Genomic DNA, 24,134 nt, shown 5'->3' on the forward strand with positions numbered 1-24,134 from the left:
GTTGGTCCAGAAAGGCTTCTAAGGAATAATAACGTTGTCTTCTATGGGCAGATGTGATGGGAGAGTATTCTAGGGGGAGCAGTGCCCAGCAGGTGGCAGGGATTGAGTATTGTTTTCAAGGAACAAAGAGAATAGAGGAAGCAGTTGAGGGAGTAGTTTAAAAACAAAAATAACAACAACAACAAAACAAAAAACAAAACAAAAGAAAATGAAGCCAGAGAGGTAGCCAGGAGCAGGAAGCCATGAAGAGCATCTATATTTTATTTTATGTTTTAGGAAGGTGTGCAAGGGTTTTGGACAAGGCTCTGGTGTTTCGTGATTGGTGTTTCATTTTTCACTTACTTTTCATTTCATGTTTTGTGGTGCTAGAGACTGTACTCAGGGCTTTGCTCGCTGGAGGGAAGTGCTTGTATTGCTGCAGCTGTCTCCTGAGCTCTGGCCCTCCACCCTCCACAGCATGGAGGTTTAATATTTTCGAAACTATCATTACCGAATCTGCCAATTAAGAACAAAAACTAAGTAGTATACAGAACTGCAGGTTTCTTTATTGGCGTTTTAGTACAGGCTCCCCTCCTCCCGTTCCTAGGACACTCTTTCCTCCCCAGGGCTTCTCCTTCCGCTTTGGTAGCATGCATTTTATTGCCCTCTCCTTCCCTTAATGCCTATGTTTTCATTTATTGGCAAGTTCATGGGTGTCAGATGCCCTGGAACTGGACTACAGGAGCTTGTTAGCCACCATGTTGGTGCTGGAACGGCGCCCAGGTCCGCTGCAAGGTGAGAAAGAGCTCTTTCGCTGCTAATCCAGCTCTCCAGCCCTAGAGCAGGTCTCAAAGAAGAAGATGCCTCAGGGGCTTAACCCAGGGAAGGGTTGGGTCTTAACCCAGGTAATGTTTCAACAAGGCCATTACTGGTGCCTTGACTACGCTGGGCACCTACCCCTTACCATTAACTGAGATCGCCTTCCTTTTGTGATCGTATACTCCTCTGAGCATCTGGAATCTTCTTATGAAGGTGATCAACCAAAAAAATAATGGAAGACGTTGCAGGATTCCACAGGCCAGTCCTCGAAGCTGTGTTCCCTTGGTTAGAGTGGTCAAATGGCTGCACCCAGCTACAGGGGATGCTGGGAAATGTGGTTCAATTATATGCCCAGGAGGAAAATAGAACAGCTTTAGCTAATAGTTTGGACCACTCTTTGGCTATATGAGCACAAATTAGTAAACGTGTGAGAAATGCTGTAAATTAAAGTAGTATGTACAAGTAAGAATGGGACAGAGGCTGGTAATGTTTAAACTGAGCCTTCCCAATAAAAAAGCAAAAAAAAAAAAAAGTGTGCAGAGGATATTGCATGAATGCGTGAATACGTATGCCCTGAGGATGGAGAGAGCATTTAGAATCCAAGACCCTAAAGAAGACTGGTGTGGCCGAGCGCAGGAAGAGTGGTATGGGATGAGGCTGGGCAGGCAGGCAGGCAAGGCGACATCCTAGACATGGAATGACGAGTATTTCTCAGAGGATATTAAAACAGGGCTCTTTCTGGCCCGCCTTCACTGGTAGGTCTCAATTACCTACGTATCCCACAGCAAGCGTTTGCTCCAGATCAGCAATAAAAACAATTACGGGAGAAACACAAAACTAAACCCGTGAGGCTGGGCGTGTGGCTCGGGGGCGAGTCCTCCTTACCCAGCGTGTGAGACTCGGGTTAGAGCCCTAGCAACAAACAAGCAAACACACAACTCCGAGGATCCTTGTCCCCCTGCCTGTTAGAGCTGCCCGCCTTGTGAGCTGAAGCTGAAGAAGAGTTTGGGAAGACTCCTAGGGAAAGAGTGCTTTTTGGTTGTGAGACTGAGGAATGGGCACAGTGCTTTTCCTTCGCCTCAGGCCTGGCGATGGAGACTATTGGGATCGATTGATCGTGTGGAGAGTTCGGCTGGTACCCTCTGAGTCACAGGGATGCTTGGGAAAATGGCTTACCGGGGTTCAATGAAGGAACTGCTTGGAAAGTAACAGCAGCCTTTCCCTGGAAGCCCAAAGGGATGAGCTTCTTGGTAGGACTACACACTTGGGGGCGTTTGAAAATGAATCGCACTCACGAGGCTTTCTACCCACAGCGAATGGCTTTAGCGGAAAGTGTCCCGCTACGGCTGAGGCTCTGCCACTTGCATGGAACATGCCAGACGAAGCTACAGACGAAAGCCCAAGCGGCTCCTAAATGGTCCTGACCAGCTGGGGTCCATGCCTTGGGACCTGGGTTAGGCTAGACCAGTCCAGCCTAGGCTATCAATAAATCCTGTCTCAGAAACGAGCTACCTTAATTTCTGGGCAGAGTGTATCAAAACTGCAGGACAGCTGTGCCTTTCGTGGGAGGCACTCTTGGCTCATATCTGCTTTCTTTCCACCCCTGGCTGGTCAAAGGTCAGTAGAGCGAATTTAGTGGAAGAAGAGCCAGAAGGCAGGAGATGGCTCCTACCACAGAAGCCACCAGTCCAAGCAAGTTTGAGAGGATTTTGGAGAGGAAGCATTCACTAAAAAGGAAGTTAAGGGTTTTGACTAACATGCCAGACTGGGCATTTTCACTATTGAAATGATACTACTGCATGGGGTGGGGGGTGGGGCCAGCAAAGGACTTGCCCTAAGGTTCTGAGAAAGAACATGTGTGTAGTGCTGACTTGAGCAGGCTAGGAAGAACAAAGCTGTTCTCTTTCTGTTTTAGGAGAGTGTCTATTCCCATATAGGACAACACAGCAAGCCTCGGGCTGCGCTGTTGAAATCAGACTAGAAAAACAGCAAAGGACCAGTTAGGGCCTGATTGTTGACTGTCACATCCTCAGTGAATTAGTCACTCTCTTGCTCCTATGACAAGATGCCTGACACCAGCGTGACAGCTTTATTTTGTCTCACGGTTCTGGGGTTTCAGTCTACTGGCCGGCTGCCGCAGGAAAAGGCAACGACAAAGTGGCTCACTTAATGGCCACCAAAAAGCAGAGTCCCAGAAAGAATGTCCCACCAAGGACTGAATGGTTCTTACACACTCCTGTCAGGTCCCCGTTCGGTATAATCCTTGTAGAAAACACCCTCGTAGACACACCCAGAAGTGTTCTTTACCAGTCTCTCCTGGTTGCTTCTCAGTTTAATCAAGTTTACAATCGTGGTTAACCACAAAGCTAGCTGTGTGACTCTGGCCAAGTTACTTAACTTCTCTGTGCGTTAGTTTCATCAGCTTGAAGTGGGAATGTACTAGACTCTCTTATGGAGTTGTAAGAGGACGAAACGCAGTAATCCGCATAAAGCACTTGAAGAGTGCCCGATCCGCAGTGAGAATTAGGAGGCTTTCGTTATTTGTATTTTAAAAATTATTATTTGCCGAATGTGAGATAAGACTGATTTGGGCTACCATTAGGCCACGGAATGTGAAAAGCTCACAATGTATTTTTGAGTCCTGGTCAGTAGGAAGTGGAAGGGAAAGGGAGGGAGAGGGAGGATGAGAATCACTCCCAGGCTTTTGGTTGGGATACCAGGATGGGTGGAGTCGAGGCTGAGGAGGGTGAGAGATGTGTGCTGGCCTCATAGTAACTCCTAGTTACAGACACCATTAAAAGGCTGTTTCCACAGCACTGGAAGATGTGAGGGCCGCAGGAGCAGAGTTCTGACATTTAAAATAGCTAAGAGAAGTGATCTTTCAGGATATTGTCTCACTATTTTAGAAAGTTGAGGGCCAGGGTAGTTAAGTTTATATATGACAATCAGGTTTTTCTTTCAGGGACCAAGAATGACTCGGGACAGTAGCCCTCAAGGGCTGATGATGGTGCGATATTAATTCCCAAACCGGGGCTGTAGAGCTGGCTCGGCTGTTAGGAGCACTGGCTGTTCTCGCAGAGGGCTTGTGTTGATTCCTACCACTCATGTCAGGTGGCTCACAGCCGCCAGTAATTCCAGCTCCAGGGAATCTGGTGCCACCTTTTGGCCTTCTTCATTGCTACCCCGCCCCCCACCCGCTCATGCATTCACACACACACACACACACACACACACACACACACACACTAAAAAAATCTCTGAAAAATTCTAACATTTATAACAGATATTTCTCCTTCCCTTCATCTTCTTCCTCCTTGTTTGTTTTGAGTGCTGGGCATTGAACCCACAACCTCATGCATGCCCCACTGCTGCAAAGCACTCTCCCAAATTTGTTAGTTATTAATAAGCATAATTAACAACATACATACCTCTGTCCATCAGGATCTGTTATATAATCTTTAGGCCATTTTCCAAAATCTAGTATTTTACAAATAATGTTTTTGGTCCTTTTTATAAAGAATCACCTTGGACAGCTTGTCACTTAACTTTGTTGCAATATGTGGATCTCTGTTGCCAGGGCGACACCCTTCTTCACATCCTAAAGATACGTTGGGCATACAAGAAGCTTTTGTTCTTTGGCACTGACTCCCTTTTTCTTTCTTGTCCTCTGGGCATACACATAAGTGTTGAGGACCCGGATTTCTCTTCTGCATCTTGACAGGGCCTGCCTGTATTCCCCTGCCTGGCTTGCTAGGGGCTGCGAGGGCATTTGTATCAGATGCCAGGGTTGACTGCTGAGTAAATGACTCAGCCCTTGGGTTTTGTAAAGACTGGAAAACCATCACAAAGACCTCTTTGTGGGTCTCATATGCTGTTATCGTTAGAGCTCTCTTGCCAGCTCTCTTTCTTGACAGCACTTCACAAGAAGCAGAGTCCTACAGGGCTCCATGAGAAGGGAGGAAGCCCCTTGAGCCCCTACCATCTGCCCCGCCCCCCTTCCCTCCCCTCTGCCTTGCTCCTGAGGCAGGAAGCATTGTTTTCCTGGAGAGGATCGAATCTACTGCTGTTTAGTGACAGATGCTTGCTTTGGCATGTTGTACTTGCTTTTGGCGATCCCATAGAAGGGCTAAGCTAACCCACGTGACCCAGTGGGGAGAAGATAAGGTCGAATGGTAAAATACTAGGTGAATTCTCTAGTAGCTGAGAGGTAGATAAAGAGAGAGCCCTGGCGTCCATATAGTGACTATTTTGGCTAATATAGGAATACTGTGAAGCCCATGTAGATATCTATCAGGAAGCAAAACCACCAAATGTTTGTCATTTCATCGGATTTTTTGGACAGGGTTTCTCAGGTGGCCCTAGGCTACTCTGGAACTTGCTATGTAGAGCAGGCTGGCCTCGAATTCAGAGATCTGCTTGTCCTTGCCTCCTCAGTGCTGGGATTAAAGGTGTGGACCACGTAGCAGAGGATGGTTTTGATCCATCAACCTCTGGGTTATGGGCCCGGCACATTTTCTCTGTGCCACTCGGCTACCTGCTTCAGCTGATCTTTTAGATAGACATGCGCTATGGTCTGAGTGTGAGCTGTCCCCGACAGCCTCATGCATCTGGTCCTCATGGTGGCACTGTTTTGTGAAGTTATCGACCAATAGGAAGTAGGATCTAGCAGGAGGCTGTAAATTCCTGAAGGCGGGCTCTTGGGACAATGGCATCCCTGGCTGCTTCCTTGTGAAGGGCCCTGCTACACGCCTGTCACCATGGTTGGAGTTGCTCTGCCATCTCCGTGTGACGGATTGCACCCTGAAAAGCATGCCCAATACAGCTTTAAGTTGTTCCTATCAGGTACGTTGTCATGATAGGAGAAAATCAGTCACATGGATGATAACTGGTATCTCTGGCTTTGAAAATATCCAAGGCCAATGATGTGTTATCATTGATGGCGTGGTACTCTGGAATATTGGATGTTTTCCTGCGAGGTAGAGAAAGCCTAGAAAATACCTTCCCCTAGTTTATATTATTGTGACTAATTACTGTTTACTGTCTGGGCACACTATGTGCAAGAATCACATTTCCTTTTTTATGGAGTCATAGAGAAACGGTTTTTGATGGCCACACTAAATAAACCCATCTTTCCTAATTTTGGAAATTTACTTAAAATGATTGCACATTTTTAAGTGGCTTTGTAATTTGTATCATGACTTTCAAATACAATTTCTGTTGTATATCTTTCCTTTGTCTTAAGGGGAAACATGTTCTCTTCATCAGGTCACTGGGCTATCAGTCCACAGACATTTTATCTTTTACGCAGACTGTATTGCCGCTTTCTTCTTGAAGGCATTATATTGGGACTGGCTGACTTCTGCTCCAGTTATATCTGGCCTGAAAACTTGCATACCTGACATCTGGAATTGCTTTGGAATAAACTCTGGGGCCATGCTCACTTCTGGTCTTTATTTTCCTCTTTGTTGGTTTGCGCCTCATGCCTTTGGAACATTCCAAAAGTTTCTTCAACGGAAAAAGCTGTTGGGAGAGGACATTTCTGAGTAGGTATAAATCTGAAAATGACTTTAGTGAGTCTTTGCATTGATTGAGTTGTGGACAGAACACATTCTAGAGTCGTGGACAGAAATACCTTTACAACTTTATGAGCACTAGTTAAAAAATTTTTAATGTTTAGTTATATATTTTTTAAAATTTATTTTTGAGAGAGGATCTCATTATGTCAATCAGGTTGACCTTAAACTAATAGAGATCCACCTGCCTCTGCCTCCTGGGTGCTGAGATTAAAGGCATGTGCCCAGCTTAATTTTTCTTCCTGATTCCATGTTGGTATTCTGGGTTGGCATTGTGTTGATTTTTCTGCTTACTTTCTTTTCTGAGATCTCATTGTTGATCATACTTAAGAATAGGACAGATCTAGGAAGGCTTAAGGAGATTCTGAATATTATGTTTATAGTCGATTTTCTCATGGGTGATGGGAAAGCTGTCCATAGGAGCTGCGTACATGGGAAGGGTGCTCATGGTAATGCTAATTACCCAAATAAACCTCCAAGTTTCAATGGCTTTTGAAATACATGTGCTTGTTCCTCCTTTGTATCATAGTTGAATGGAGTGTTCCCACTTGGTAGTGCTTTCTGACATCTGGAGACCGAGGCTTTTCCCATTAGGACTGCTAGTAGCTCCTTGGACCTTGGTGTCTTCTACTTCTGTCTGGTCATAAAGCAAACCCCCTTCCTTCCTTTTCTCCCTCTCTTTCTTCCCCTCCCTCCCTTCCTCCCTCCCTTCCTCCCTCCTTCCCCGCATCCTCCTCTTTTCTTACACTTTTTCTAGTGCCTCACATGCTAAGAATGAGTTCTATCACAGAGTCACTTTCCTGGCTCCACCCTTGCTTCCTCAAAAGCTTTGACCTGTAAATGTCACACATCGCATCTGCTCACTCCATGTAGTTGGATGTTACATGTGCATGTGACCAAGGCCAGAGAGTGAGGGTCCCATCCTGGTTGTCGCTTTTCAGAAACATTAGCACTAAGGAATGAGGAACACAGATTCTTGGGGGACGGCTAGCCTCTGCTTTCACAGGGACTTACTCATTGGCTGTCTGTGCTTTTCACTCATGATCCTGGAACCTTTTCGTTTGGTGGCCGTTGGGGCGGCGGCAGTGATGGTGCAGTTTCAGGACTCCAGAATGCAAGAACAGAGAGACATTTACTTGGGACATCTGTCCTAAGTACGTGCAAGTTTTCATTTAGGATATACGGTTTCTCTTCACTCCTTCGTCTTTACCTCACTTTCCCCTTCTCCTTTCCTTCTTGTCTTAGTCTTTCCAGTAGCTGGGATGACAGGAGTGCGGTGTCCACAGACAGCTCAGCTACTTAAAAACATTCATGGTTGCGAATAAGTTGGGCTAGTTGTTGGCTTAGCTTCCTCCTGTTCCTGAAAATACCTCAACTGAGTTGTGTTTTGGTATTCGCGCCTTCATTTTAACAAAACAGTTGGCAAACAGCTCCCTGTTGTTTCAGTTGCTTTAGGAACTTAGAAACCGTTCTATGCAATCTCCATTACTTAGTGATATATTTAAAAACAATTCATTGCCATAAAAAAATTGGCTCTCCCAAGGAGGGGATGCATTGCCTCCGTTTATGATGATAAGCTGATTATAGAATCACATGTGGCATAACGATGTTTTGGTTAACAACAGACAGACCTCACACACTCAACATAGCTAAATGAGATAGCCGATGTGTGTGGTGAACCGTACCACATCCAGGTTTGTGTGAGAACACTGTGATGTTTACATGGCAACGATGCTCAATCATGCTTTTTTCTCAATGTTTCACTTGCATTAAGTGACTCATGACTGTATTTCCCCCATCACCCGTGTTTTCGTGCCTTGATGTCTCTAGGGTACTATGAATCAGAATTAGATTAGAACTTGGCTCCCAAACTTCATTTGAATATAATCCTTAAGTGGGGACTGGCTAGTGGTGTTTTCTACAGGTGAAGAGTCAAGAAATGATTATTTTGTGGTTATAAATAAATACTATTTTCAATTCAGTGTGTAATAGAAATTTTAACAATTGGTCTATTTTTTTTTTAATAGCTTATAAAACAAAGTAAAACACACATTAGCTGGAAGAATACTTGAGATGTTCCCTGCCAACCTCTTTTTTTTTTTTTTTTAAGACAGGGTCTCTCTGTGTCTTAGCTATCCTGGACTTGCTTTGTAAACCAGGTTGGCCTCAAACTCACAGCGATCTGCCTTCCTCTGCCTCTCCCAGTGCATCACTGTATCTGACGCCTGCCAACCTTTTAATGAGGTAAAGGTGGATTTTTATAGATACAACTTTTTTTGACTCATAGTTAGGATTTTGCTGTATCATCCTTTCTACCTGAATCATTACTAATCCTCCAGGGTTAATACAAAATATATACTATTTGTAGACAGTGAGTAGCGTTAACTTCATATTGTATACAACATATATTAGTTATTTTGTAAGATACTTGGAAACCTCTGTAGAACAAGCAATGAATAATATGAATGCAAGAAATTAAAAATAAAATAGAATCTGAGTGAGTATGGTGGCACATGACTTTTATTCCATCACTTGGGAGGCAGAGACAGGGAACACTAGATGAATTTAGGGCCAGCCTGGTCTAAACAATGAGTTTCAGGTCAGCCAGGGATACACAACAAGAAGCCTGTCTCAATAAATAAGTATATAAATACATAAGTAAAAATAAAAACCCCACTTATTTGAGTATATGTATGGATGTATCTGTTCTAAAAAATAAAACACTCACTTGTCCATATTATTCTCATCAAGGAAAGCATTAGTTTCCTCTTTCATTATTTTCTTTGAAAATAATAAAATAGCCTTACTTCTGTGCTGGGTTTAATAATGGCTTTCCTAGCTGGGCTTGGTGGCACAGGCCAGTAATCCCAGCACCCGGGGAGGCAGACGCAGGTGGATCACTGTGAGTTTGAGGCCAGCCTAGTCTAAAGAGTGAGTCCAGGACAGGCAAGGCTGTCTCAAACAAACAAACAAACAAACAAACAAACAAACCCCCCCAAAACAAAACAACCCCTCCAAACAAACAAACAAACAAACAAAAAACCCAGAACAAAACAACAACAACAACAAGTTTTCTCAATACTCATGTCTACCCAAAACCTCGGGATTTAGTCTTACCTGAAAATAGAGTCTTTGAAGATGCAATCAGTTAGGATGAGGTGACAACGGATTAGAGTGAGCCCTAAATCCAGTGGTGAGATCTTGGGCATGTGAAGAGAGAGACACACACCAAGTGAGTGCCATGTGTGATGAAGGCAAAGATCAGAACAGTACAGCCACAACCCAAGGAGAGCCAGGATTTATGGCAGCCACGAGAGACCAGGGGAAGTTGAGGGGTACTTTCTCCCTCAGAGTCTAACAGGAACCGATTCCGACCGTCTTGATTTTGATCTTCTGGCCTCCTGAACTCTGAGAGTAAACTTCTGTTGTTTAAAATCACCCAGTTTCTGGTAAATTTCCATAGCATCCTGAGGATGCTTAATACAAAATTAAAACAAACAAAAACCCCCAACCAATCATAATGAAACCAAAAAACATTATTTTCCAAATACCCATAAGTTCAGGATCCAGTGGGTGCCCCACAAATAATGGCAATTGATGCCTTTCCAAGGTGAAAGTGAGCAGGAGAGAGGCTTCCAGGCCAACTTTAAAGAACACATTCTGATTAGGAAAGCTTTTCTTCTCTCTCAACATAATGGTTTAATATAAAACACTTGGCTGCAGTTGCATTTTGAAACCTTATGACCATGTGGATACTGTTTCTATGAAACATAGCCAAAGGGACTGATATAAACAAGGGTTATAAAATTCCATGCTGCAGAGATATGCTGCTCACAGAGAAATAACATGGGTTTTTTTTTTTTTATTCTTTCCACAGCTGTAGTTGGCTTGGTGTTCCTAGCAGTGGTTTTAACTTGATCATTAACTTGGAAATATACCAGTAAGACTAATAAACTACAACATTTGTGAGAAAGCTGATGCAACACGCCTCCTTGGTTGATCTGTTTTTATGATATTATAACAGAGGGGAAAAATACAACCGTAATAAGATTATTTTAAAATACACTTTGGCAAATCATGAATGCATTTTAGTCAGAAAAGACTTACATACTTTCTATATTTATAGCTAAGATATACCATTGATCCTGAGGGAAAAGTCATTGACTGAATCACATTTATAGAAAAATGTCTGCGTGGTGGTCCACAAAGGAATTCTTAGGCTATCGTGCTGATGCTTTGTTGCCCTCTAGTGTCCAAAGTGCAAAATTACACCTAGTCGACCTAAGTTGTTTCTAACAAGCAATAAAATTAAAAAATAAGAAATGATGTTGATTCTCTCGATCCACGAACATGGGAGGTCTTTCCATCTTCTGATATCCTCTTCTGTTTCTTTCTTTAGAGGATTCATTCCTCTCAGCATGCTGGACGCTGACATTTTTCATCCCCCATGTTCCAGCCCCAGGCGCCTCAGTTGCTGTTACCCCTCAGAACAGGAAGGCTTCCAGGACAGCATTGTAGAAAGCTTCTGATCTCAATTGGCCCAGCAAGCAGTTCAGACTGTCACACACCAGAATCCTATTAAGCCTGGAATTTCTCAACATTTGGAAGATGGACCACAAATGCTATCCCTGGCTTGCTTAACCATTTCCCCCAATTTTTTGGGACCCCTTCAAAGGGATTATTTGCCCTAAAATCAGCCTGAAGAAACCTTAAGAGAATGACCTCCCATTTCCTCTAAGCGGGGTTGGGTAGGTTTTGTTTGTTCTCTTGGTCGACAGATGCTTATTTTCTTCAGGAGTTGGTTATAAGTTATTATTGGTCTTATACAGAGAGAAAACTAGGTTGGACTGAGGGATGTCTCTCTTTTCCTTTATCTTTCTTTCATAGGTAAGGAGATAGGAGCTGAAAAGAAAGAGGATATAGAAATATAGATGGAGGATAGAACAAAAGGTAGATTATTGAATCTACTTCTCAGCTCAAGGCCTTAATTGTTACTCACAAAAAAACGTTATGTTTAATTCATTGGGATAGAATTTTGTATATTTATGCAAAAAATGCATAATTCTGATACATTGGTATAGAATTCAAATCTAAGATTATTCTTCACACACATTATATATATATATATATATATATATATATATTTCTACTCTAAAATGAGGTATTACACCCATACAACTCAATGATAGTACAAGGTTTACTTCTAGTACCTTGAAAGTGGTGCTGCAGCCTATTTAGGATAATTAAGTAATACAAGCTAATAGTTAGTAGAACAAATCATGGTCATGTCAAATACTAGTCTAATTTTATCGCAAGAATATATATCCTAGGTCTAACAGATGATTCTGTAGATATGTAAGGTAAAATAGTTAAATAAGGTCTTCAAAAGCCTCAGAGACCTACAGAATATGGCATTTAAATTTTAAAAAATTATTCTAAAGAGTCTTTGACAAGACAAGTTAACTCTTGGCAACACCCAGCTGACCTCAAAGAAGATGATGAGCATCAAAGAACCTCCTTATGGAGTTGGCTCCAAATGTGGCAAACAAGCCACTGGGCAAAACGTCCTCATTTCTTCCACAGACAGAATTCTGCCTTAAAAAACGGGCAAGCTTAGATGCAGACAGGGTCAGTGGTAAGCAAGTCCTCAATAGTTTCTGCCTCGCAGATATGTCTGTCAGATATATTGGGCTAGAAGGCTGAAGATGAGGCTCCAGTGTGATAGTGTTCAGGCAGCAAACTGTCTCAGTCATTTCTTCATTTTGGAAGCTGCTACCCTGCACTTCTGGCTAACTCTGGTAATTAAGTTTTATCCCTTCTCAAGTCTCTGATGAGGTTGAAGACCAGAGAGTTTAGTCTTAAATTTCAGCTTAGTTGTTTAGGAGTTAAGATGTTTTTAGGTCCGGATAAATGTTTAAAGTTGATAGAGATGAGATATGATAGATATTGATTTTCATTCAGAAACTTAGACCCAACAAGATAGGAAAGATGTTTACTTCAAGTTTGCCAAATACAAATAGCCAAATCACTATGAATGTAACATTTACATTCCTGATTGTCTCGTGGATCTTCCAGCTGCATGTAGTTTATTTTATTCATGTGTAATAATATAAATGTGTATGTTAAAAATAGGACAAAAATAAGAAATAATTGCTCATTTGCTAGGAATTCCGTTTAAAATAAAACAAATACTTTAAGTATACACAAAATATTGTCGCTGTGATCTCCATAATATTAGAGGACATCTAGATTGTTTCCAGGTTACAAATAAAGCTGCTATGAACATAGTTGGGCAAATGTCCTTGCTGTATGGTAGAACATCTTTCAGGTATACGCCCAGGAGTGGAATAGCTGGGTCTTTAGGTAGCACTATTCCCAATTTTCTGAGAAAGTGCCAGATTGATTTCCAAAGTGACTGTACAAATTTGCACTCCCACCAGCAATGGAGGAGTGTTCCCCTTTCTCCATATCCTTGCTAGCATGTGCTGTCACTTGAATTTTTGATCCCAGCCATTTGGATTGGGTAATATGGAATCTCAGAGTCATTTTGATTTGCATTTCCCTGATGACTAAGAAAGTTGAACATTTCTTAAAGTGTTTCTCAGACATTTGATATTCCATGGTTGAGAATTCTGTTTAGCTCTGTACCCCATTTTTAATTGGGTTATTTGGTTTGGTGGTGTTTAATTTCTTGAATTCTTTGTATATTTTGGATAGCAGCCTTTTGTTGGATGTAGGGTTGATGAAGATCTTTTCCCAGTCTGTAGGCTGTCATTTTGTTCTGTTGACAGTGGTTTTTTTTTTTGTTGTTGTTTTGTTTTTTTGTTTGTTTGTTTTACGGAGAAGCTTTTCAGTTTCATGAGGTCCCATTTACTAATTGTTGATTTTAGGGCCTGAGCTGTTGGTGTCCTGTCTCTTGTGCCAATGAGTTCAAATCTCCTCCCCACTTTTTCTTCTAACAGATTTATTATGTCTGGTTTTATATTGAGGTCCTTAATCCACTTGGACTTTAGTTTTGTGCAGGGTGACAGATATGGATCTATTTGCATTTTCTACATGTAGTCATCCAGTTAGACCAGCACCATTTGTTGAAGATGCTATCTTTTTTCCCATGTATGGATTTGGCTTCTTTGTCAAAAATCAAGTGTCCATAGATGTGTGGGTTTATTTCTGGGTCTTTAATTTGATTCCACAGATCAACCAGCTTATTCCTATGCCAGTACCATGCTGTTTTTATTACTGTTGCTCTATAATACAGCTTGAGATTAGGGATGGAGATTCCTCCGGAAGATCTTTTATTGTATAGGATTGTTTTAGCTATTCTGTTTCTTTTTTCCATATGAAGTTGAGAATTGATCTTTCAATGTCTGTAAAGAATTTTGTAGGAATTTTGATGGGAATTGAATTGAATCTGTAGATTGCTTTTGGTAAGATGGCCAACTGTACTATGACCTACGTGCATGGGAGATCTATCTTCTGACATCTTCAGTTGGTTTCTTTTAGAGACCTGAAGTTTTCATCATACACACTTTTCACTCGCTTTGCTAGAGCTACACCCAGATACTTTATATTATTTGTGGCGTTGTGAAGGGTGTAGTTTCTCTAATTTCTTTTTTTAGCCTGTTTGTCATTTGTATACAGCCGGGCTACTGATATTTTTGAGTTGATTTTGTATCCAGCCACTGTGCTGAAAGTGTTTATCAGTTTTGGGGGTCATTGATGTATACTACTGTATCATCCAGGAATAGTGATACTTTGTATCCCCTTGATCTCTTTTAGTTGTCTTATTGCTCTAGCTAGGACTATATTGAAGCAATACAGAGAGAGTGGACATAAGTTGAGGTCATTGATCTTGAGAGATATTAATGACCAGTGGTTATTGGTTCCTGTAGGCTTAATCAATATATATATATATATAAAATTTTTATTGAAAAATAAAATCATTCATATTACATCTCAATTGCTATCCCATCCCGTGCATCCTCCCATTCCTCCCTCCCTCTTTCACCCCATTCCCCTTTCCTATGACTGTGACTGATGGGGACCTCCTCCCCTTGAAGATGATGCTAGGGTATCAAGTTTCTTCTTGGTAGTCTGCTATCCTTCCTCTGAGTGCCATCAGGCCTCCCCATCAAGGGGACATGGCCAAATAAGTTAACTAATATATTTTATTAGCAACCTGGTGACCGAGCATATGTCACTTATAACCCGACTAACCAAAACAATAGGAAATGAGGATTAATGGACACAATAACAAAACTGTAAGGATATCAGTTCTGAGGAATGATTCTCCTGGTGCAACCTGCAGGATTTCTTCTGCTGAAACCTAGAGTAACCAAAGCCGAGAACCTCAGCAGGAACCGGAGCCCTGAAGCCTTCCCTCGAGCGGTTATCTCTAGGAGCGTCTTGAAGTGCAGCGATGAACAGCCAAAACTATTCTAAGTCTCCAAAAGGCCCCACCTCCAGTTCTGGGCTCATTTATATATCTCCTCCCAGAGTCTGTTCACAGGATCTTTTCAGCTGGCAACAATTAAGCTCCTGAATGAGGTGGTTGCTCTTCTAGTGAATTAACCTCACCTGTTCTCTCAGAAGACCGTTCCGATCCCACACTTGGAATCCCAAAACACAGGTTTATCTCTCCTTCAGGTTCTTTTTATTTTTTATTTTTTATGTCGGTAGTGGTAGAGTGTGTGTTTAAGCTTACTTTCTTTTAGTTTTGTGGGTGTGGAGTTATTTATTTCCTTTGTTTTCCTGGATAAAGTTATCTTCCTTGGTTTGGAGTTTTCCTTCTAGTATTTTATGTAGGGCTGGATTTCTAACTAGGTACTGTTTAAACTTGATTTTGCCATGGAATATCTTGTCTTCCCTATCTATGGTGATTGAAAGTTTGGCTGGGTATGTAAGGATCAGACAAACTCCATTTTGAAAAAGAAACTCCATTTTGTGTTAAACCTGGCCAAAGGCTGAACCTAGATTCCAGAAAAACCACAAAGTAGTCTAAACAGAAAAATATTCCCTAGCAACACAATCAGTTCACCTTGGGAAAGTCCAAATATACTCTCTGCGGGTCAAGCTGACCAGCAGGTGGTCTGGCACATAGCAACAACCAATTAGGAGAAGCCAGGCCAAAGTTTTTAATGCCTCCATGACTGCTTCAACCCATCTTTTCTGTAGGCTAACTTGCCCCTACACCTTTTACCCAACCACAAAATGCCAAGGTTTGTAACTCCCTGCTTGCAGCTTTTCTGCCCAAATGTCATCCAATCATATACTGTAAAACCCATTTCTTTGTCCAAAACCAATAAAAGCCCCTTTCAATTGAGACTTGAGGCCACTTCCTTGTATCTGCTGTGTCAGTGCATAGGAGGTATGTCCCAGGTTCGAACCTGTGATAATGACTTCCTTGCAATTGCATTTGGACTTGGCTCTTGGTTGGTCTGTTCAGGGAGTCTCTCAAAATTTGTGCATAACGTATGGTGCATTGGCTGGGAATCCCTGTGACGCTCAAGTCCCCTGACCCAATAGGAGTCTAAGCCTGTTGTAAGTATTGTGTTTGTTATTTGTTGTTTGTTGCTCTCAGTCTTACTTTCACTTTGTGGTCTTGAGATAATTGTGTACAGGTAGTGATCAAGTCAGCTGAGCGGACAGGCCAGAGGGCCAGGATCATAGGAGTCTGGAAGACATTCCAGATTCCTAGGGTGGGGACAGAGTGTGCCCCTTTGTGAAGAACCTAAGGTGGTTCATGTGTAGGAACAGGGTGAGCTGTTCCCGCAGCACAGTGTAGGGCCAGTATCCCATTTTCAATCTTCCTTCCAATCGGCTCTTGGGTGTGCACTTTCTGTTACTCTTGTCTTTTTCTGATGTTTATGTCTCTCTGTTGCTTTTTATCTGACTGAGACTTGGACAGACGATGGGACAGATTGCCTCTACCCCTCTAGATTTAATGACAAACTGTGACAATCCCCTTTCCCCTCACGATGGATAATTTTAAGAAAAAATTTTTTTTCTTTTTTTTTCAGGCTTTCTTTCTTTCTTTTCTTTCTTTTTTTAATATTAATTTATTCTTGTTACATCTCAATGGTAATCCCATCCCTTGTATCCTCCCATTCTTCCCTCCCTCCCATTTTCCCCTTACTCCCCTCCCCTATGACTGTGCCTGAGGGGGACTTCCTCCCCCTTTATATGCTCATAGGGTATCAAGTCTCTTCTTGGTAGCCTGCTATCCTTCCTCTGAGTGCCACCAGGTCTCCCCCTCGAGGGGACATGGTCATATATAAGGCACCAGAGTACATGTGAAAGTCATACCCCACTCTCCACTCAACTGTGGAGAATGTCCTGTCCATTGGCTAGATCTGGGTAGGGGTTTGAAGTTTACTGCCTGTATTGTCCTTGGCTGGTGCCATAGTTTGAGCGGGACCCCTGGGCCCAAATCTGCCTATCATAATGTTCTTCTTGTAGGTTTCTAGGAACCTCTGGATCCTTCTACTTTGCTATTCTCCCATGCTTCTCTCATCTAGAGTCCCAATAGGATGTCCTCCCCTCTGTCCCAGTTTCCTTGTAGGTGAAGACTTTCATGGGACATGCCCCTTGGGCTAGTATGCAGATATAAGTGAGTATATACCATTTGAGTCTTTCTGATTCTGGGTTAACTCACTCATTATGGTCATTTCTAGCTCAATCTATTTGTCCACAAGAAAATTTGTTTAAATACTATTTTATGTTTTATATTCTGGGGGAGGGGGAGAAAAAAGGCTAACGTCATCTGTTGGCCATTTCTAACTCATTTAAAAGATTTTCAAGAAAAAGAAACAGCAAAAACTGATAAATTAGCTCTGTCCTTGGAGCCAGGCTGGGAGTCTCCTGCCTAGATCAAACTGGCAATAAGCCCAGGGCTGCCTGAACTCCTAATGATGTGCACTGAACTCCAGCAAGCCCAGAATCCTCAACATGGTGAATGCAGGGCCACTACCCACAACAGGGAGAAATAGGTGGCTGAACCATGGGAGCTAATGGTGATGAGTCTTTCTGGGGACTGGGTGGTAAGCAGTGACCAAATGAAGCCACTGATAAGGTCCTTTTCAGTCCTGGTCACTCCATGGATTCCTTAGCAATGGGCTCTGCATAACTTTTACTATGGGGGTTGTGCATTTTCAACAGGGGCTTGTTTGCAGAAACATCCTAGGCAGGATACAAAACTCAGATAGTCCTAATTCTCTATTATCTTCTACAGGTTCTGACTTTAGCATTTAATATTTAGATGTAAGATTATTTTAAAATTATGCTAGAAAATTAATAAGAACTGTAATATGCTAACCAGGCAGGCAGCAAGATGCTCCTCCCTTAAAACAACAGTTAGAAAAAAAGTTTAGAAAGGTATATACTTACTTATAATTGAACACTAGCCCAAAAGGGGTGTCCCATGAAAGTATTCACTTACCAGGAGATTGGGATATATGTGGGGACCTCCTATTGGGACTCTAGGTGAGAGAAGTATGGGAGAATGGGGAAACAGAAGGATGCAGAGGGTCCTAGAAACCTACAAGAAGAACATCATGATGGGCGAATCTGGACCCAGGGGTCGTCTGCTCAAACTACTGCACCAACCAAGGACAATACATGCAGTAAATATTGAACCCCTACTCAAATCTAGCCAATCTATGGCTGTGTGGAGAATGTCACTGACTATCATGAACTCTGTTGCCCCATATTTGACCACTTCCCCTTGGTGGGGAGGCCTGGTGGCACTCAGAAAGAATAGGCAGGCTACCAAGATGAGACTTGATAGGCTGTGACCATATGGTGGGGGAGGAGGACCCCTTCTGTCACAGACCTAGGAGAGGGGAATAGGGTGAAAGCGGGAGGGAGGGAGGAACGGGAAGATACAAGTAAAGGGATAACAATTGAGATATAATTTGAATAAATTGATAAAAAAGAGAAAGTTTTGTTTATTTTACTACATGCTTGTTTCTGATTGGTTTTAAATGTATAAATTTATTATGTTCTGTATATCTTTGTTATAAATTATTGGATATTTGCTATAGCTAAAAACTTTAACATCTGTAACAAATAGTTAACTTAAGATCATAATTTAAGGCCGGAACCATTCTAAACAGCAAATGAAATGAACCAACTTAGGAATCAGATCTCCAATAGTACTAAACTTATAACAGATAAAATTTAAAACAATGTTTCTTTAATAAATGTATTGAAACTGCACCTCTAGCATATATCCGTGAACTCTTACCTAAGGATTTTATAATTTTCTTGTTGAATGTGATGTTTAAAATTTAAGTTCAAACTCTTGTTTAAAATATGAGTACATGTGTGTTTGTAACACAGATATCATGTGATTCAATCCTAGTTCAAAATATTCTTTATTTGGTGGTAAAATTTGAAGGTTATGAAATTTGATTCAGATTAGCAGACTACTATATTAGAGATTTTAAAAATGAGTGATTCTTTCTTCCATCTCTTGTACTCTGTTGGTGATGCTTGTGTCTGTAGAGCCTGTACTCTTCCCTAGTTTTTCATCTCCAGGATTGTCTCAGATTGCATTTTCTTCATTGCTTCTATTTCCATTTTTAAGTCTTGCATCCTTTCATTCATTTCCTTCTGTTTGATTGTAGCTTCCTGTCTTTCAATAATTTCTTTATGCGATTTGTTCAATTCTTTCATATTTTTCTTTGTGTAATCCTGTTCTAGTTTGAGGAATTTATTTTCCTCCTTTAAGGCCTCTATCATTTTTATAACCTCAGATTTGAAATCTTTCTCCTGTGTGTCAGATGTGATATTATCCTCAGGGCTTGTTATGGTGGTGGGACTGTAGGTTTCTGGTGGTGTCAAGTGGTCCTGGGAGTTGTTGCTTGTGTTCTTAAGCTGTGATGTCTCTGGTGTTAGCTGTTTTGGTGGTCTCTGATGGTCAGATGGTTTAGGGTAGGTTTAGACAATGGGGATTTGGTCTTGGCCCTACTCACTTTTGCTGAGATCACTGTCTCTTTGGCTTCCTGTTTATGACCCAGGAAGGCCAGGCACATCTATTGAGTTCACTATCTCTGTTGGGTCCCCTGATTGTGAACGAGGTAAAATGGGGAGCAGGCGGAAAGATACCGGAGCAGAGAGCTGCTCCAGTGGGCCAGCTTGCCTCCAGGAGTCGGAGGACAATGTGAGATCCTGATGGTTTAGCAAACCACAGCTCTCTCTGGACCCTGGAGGTCAGAAATTGCCATTCTCCAGGGTGTGCTGTAGCCAGTCCCTGGAGTGTTCCCATGCCTTCTGGGACTGGGGAACTTTCTGTGGGTTGGCCTGGGAACCTGAGGTCAGATGTACTTGTTTTCTAGGCTGTGTGGTCTCCAGTGAGCCGTCAGTCACAGACACTGGAGTTTCCACAGCCCACAGCTCTTTCTGGGCTCCAGAGGTACTGGTTTCATTTAAAATACTACATTTACTTTTAGAAGTGTCAAATTATTAATTCACGGTCATTTTGACTGAAATTTAACAAGGAACTTTTTTGCTTCTCTGTTATTCTGGAGAGGTGTGTATTAATAATGGAGACTTTTCTTGGCTAGAATTGGGATCATCCAAGGGAGACAGAAAACATCAGGGGTTTAAGATCTGAACTTATCTCTGTCATATATTCATTTGTTCAGTCTCAGGCTGAAATGAAGTTTCCACTGTTGTAGTAGTCTTGTCTCCTCCTGAGAGACTGTCCATCAGGTGAACTAAGTAGAGTAGATGCAGAGCCTCTGTGGAATATGTTAGGATGAATACATCTCACAGCATTTCTGACAGAATATCCTGTAGTGGTCCATTGCCACTATATACCTATATGCCCAAACCTGAGCTACATAGTGCAAGTGCACTGTTCTGAAAGCTGATGTGCTATCAGTCCATTGTCATAAACTAGTACTCACAGTGGCCGAACTGTTACCTAGTTTCTTTTGTACCACAACCTTCTGCATGATAACTGCCTCTGGTTCCTTCTTCTTCTTTTTCTTCTTCTTTTTCTTCTTCCTTCTTCTTCTTCTTCTTCTTCTTCTTCTTCTTCTTCTTTTTTTTTTCTTTTTTTCTTCTTCTTCTTTTTCTTCTTCTTTTTCTTCTTTTTCTTCTTCTTCTTCTTCTTCTTCTTCTTCTTCTTCTTCTTCTTCTTCTTCTTCTTCTTCTTCTTCTTCAAATTTCTGGTCCTTGATTTTCATCTTTCTGATTCTCTTTGCTGTGATCTATTCTTCTTTGAAGAAATAGAAGCCACTGGAACAGTCCTGTCTTCCACCATATATTCACAAGCTCTCACTGGGCCTTGCACATTTTTTTTTGGTGGCACTGGAAGAGTGTCTATAGCTAGTAACAGTAAAGGCATAACATTCCAGTAAACGTGGAGAACTGGGTTTTCTCAGGGCTATGGCTTTATCAAATGTACAAGGAAATGGAAGCAGGACCACAGACTGAAGGGATATGTAGGGTACTGATTAAGACGATGAAGAGCTACACTGTGTGATAGGGAAGAAGGTATGGTGCCCAGCTTGAGTGAAATTGAACTTCATTTCTTGAGTTTTTAAAAATATATTTTTAAAAATATATTTTGGAGGTTAGCCCTCTGTCAGATGTGGAATTAGTGAAAATCCTTTCCCATCCTGTAGGCTGCTATTTTGTCCTATTGATGGTGTCCTTTGCCTTACAGAAGCTTTTCAATTTTATGAGGTTCCGTTTAATTGTTGATATTAATGCCTGAGCTATTGGTGTTCAGGAAGTTGTCTCTTGTGCCACTGAGCTCAAGTCTATTCCCCACTTTCTCTTCCATCAGTTTCAATATATATGGTTTTATGTTAAGGTCTTTGATCCACTTTCATTTGAGTTTTGTGCCGTGTGATAGATAGGGAGCTATTTATATTCTTCTAAAAGCAGATATTGAGTTAGATCAGCACCATTGTTGAAGATGCTCTTTTTTCTATTGTATATTTCTGGGTTCTTTATAAAAAAAAAAACCAGGTGTCCATAGGTGTCTGGATTTATGTCTGTGTCTTTCATTCAATTCCATTGATCAACTTGTCTGTTTTTATGCCAATACCATGCAGGTTTTATTACTAAATCTCTGTAGTACAACTTGAAATCAAGGATGGTGATATCTCTAGTGGTTCTTTTGTTGTACAGGATTGTTCTGGCTATCTTGAGGCTTTTTGTTTTTCCATATGAAGTTGAGTATTGTCCTGTCTGGATGTGTAAAGAATTGTGTTGGAATTTCATTGGGGATGTCAATGACTCTGTAGATTGGTTTTGGTAAGATGGTCATTTTTACCCTGTTAATCCAACCAATTAATGAGCATGGGAGATCTTTCCATCTTTTGATATCTTCTTCAATTCTTTCTTCAAAGACTTGAAGTTTTTATTATACAAGTCTTTTTCTTGCTTTGTTAGAGTTACCCTAAGATATTTTATATTACTTGTGGCCATTGTGAAGGTCGTTGTTTCCTTGATTTCTTTCTCAGCCCATTTGTATAGTATGTACTATACAGTATATAGTATACAGTATATAGTAGGGCCACTGATTGTTTTGAGTTCCCATCCACACCCTCCCCCAGTCCACCCAAAAAAACTACTCTATTTCCCTTCCCAGGGAGATCCATGTGTTCCCCCCTTGAGCCCTCTTTACTTAGCCTCTCTGGGTCTGTGGATTGTAGTATGACTATCCTTTACTCAACAGCCAATATCTACTTATAAGTTTACACAGTCAATGTTTGTCTTTCTAGGTCCAGGTTACCTCAATCAGTGTGATTTTTTTTTTAGTTGCATAACTTGCCTGCAAATTTCATTGTCATTTTATTTTAAACAGCTGAGTAATACTTCATTGTGTAAATGCACCAAACTACCTTTATCCATTCTTTGGTCAAGGGACATGTAAGTTGTTTCCAGTTGTGTATTATGAATAAAGCTGCTACGAACTTAGACGAGCAAATGTCCTTGTGGTAGGAGGGAGTATTTGTCCAAAAGTGATATAACTAAAATAGATTGATTTCCATTTTTCTAAGGAACTGCTATATTGATCTGCATAGTGACTATTCAAATTTATATTCCCACTAGCAATGGAGGAGTGTTTCTCTTCTATCCAGACACCTAGCTGAAGGTGTATAGAAGCTATAGGAGTTCCCTGGTAGAATTTTGGGGATCACTTATGTATACTGTCATAATATCTGTGAGTAGTGATACTTGGATTTGTTACTTTTCAATTTGTATCCCATTGCTGTCTTTTAGTTGTCTTATTGCTTTAGCTAAATATTTAATTACTATATTGAATAAACATGGAGAGAATGGACAGCCTTGTCTTGTTCCTGATATCAGTGGATTTTTTCTTTGATGAGTATGAAGTATCCTTCCCCATATCTTACAATTATCTTTTAAAGGAAAATGGTCTTTAATAATTATAAATGCCAGCACTTACATTTTAAAAAGTTTTATTAACAGCTTTGTTTTATTGTTAATTTATGAATTTATTCAATGAAATAATTCATTTGGTCACATATTATAGCACTTAAGATGCATTTCAGTCTAGAGTGTACTAGATGTTGAGTGTCTAAGAGAGCAGGTTCAATGTTATATTAATACTTTTAGCATTTAGGAAAGTATTTGGTAAAAAACATATATGAGGTAAGTAACATCATAAAGCCGTGTGAACTGTGTAAAGTTTACCAAGGTCCAGGAATTACTTACTCAAGGTGATGAGGACAATTGATGACTGCATAGTACATGAATTAAACACAACGGTTTCAACAACTTCCTTTGCAGAAAAAATTGATGCCAGCCAAACCTAATGAGTCTCGATGGCAGCTCTTGTCAGTAGTGCCCAAATTATATAGAACTGTACAGCCCAGGCCTCAGCAGTAGTAAACAGTCTCCGAGAAGAGAGAGAAAAGAATCTGGACAACTTGACGTTATTAAAGCAGCGTAGGAAAGAGCAGACAAAGCCAAAATGGCCGCAGTCAGAATTAAATGTTGAAGAAGTGGTAAATGACAGTAGCTGGAAGGTGTTTAACAAATGCTGCTGAATTCAGGTCAAGCCTCCAAAGAATGAGTAGAGAGAGGTTTTTATTTTGTTTTAAAGACTTGGTCATATCAGCAGCTAAGCATGACAGACATCAGCAGGCCGAACGTCTGAGGATGGTGTCTGTAGCCCCATTTAGCCAAGACCTTAAGTCTCAGAATTCTAAAATAACCAATTGCTATTTTATACTGATTCTGTATAAAAATGTTTTTTAACTATTAAAATAATTTTCTTAAAAAAAAGAAACAAATAAGCTTCATTGTGTAAGATTTGGATTTGAACAAGTAAAAATAATTAACTTAAAAACACAGGTGTGTACGTGTGTGTGTGTGGGGGTGCTGGAAAATATATCAGCTGTTAAGAATTTTCATTGCTTTTCAGATGATCAGAGTTCGGTTCTCAGGCCTATAAGAGCTGATAACTCTAGGAGTAGGAGGTCCTACACCAACTCTTGGCTTGTGCTGGCAACACACACACACACACACACACACACACACACACACACACACACGGTATACACTTACACAGACACATATTTAAAAAAAAACTTTAAAAATGAAGAACTGGAAACAGTATACTCTGCTGCTAGCTTTCAAGGAATGTGATCAGAGGGCACAAAGCTTTACAGAAATTACTGCGTTATCTTTCTGTCCTTAAATGCATCGATGGCAATTCTTCAAGGCCTCACGATTGGATCTTGGGCTCACAAGGGAGCCTGTGAATGGGGACATAAG

At 41.1% G+C, this 24,134-nt stretch overlaps 1 pseudogene; it reads left to right on the forward strand.

Moving 5' to 3' along the window:
* The first annotated feature begins 737 nt into the window (after positions 1 to 737).
* LOC127206154 (protein MIX23-like) lies at positions 738 to 23,434 on the forward strand (annotated as a pseudogene).
* Positions 23,435 to 24,134: the final 700 nt, after the last annotated feature.

Source organism: Acomys russatus, chromosome 23, assembly GCF_903995435.1.
Source record: "Acomys russatus chromosome 23, mAcoRus1.1, whole genome shotgun sequence".
NCBI classification, from domain to species: Eukaryota; Metazoa; Chordata; class Mammalia; order Rodentia; family Muridae; genus Acomys; species Acomys russatus.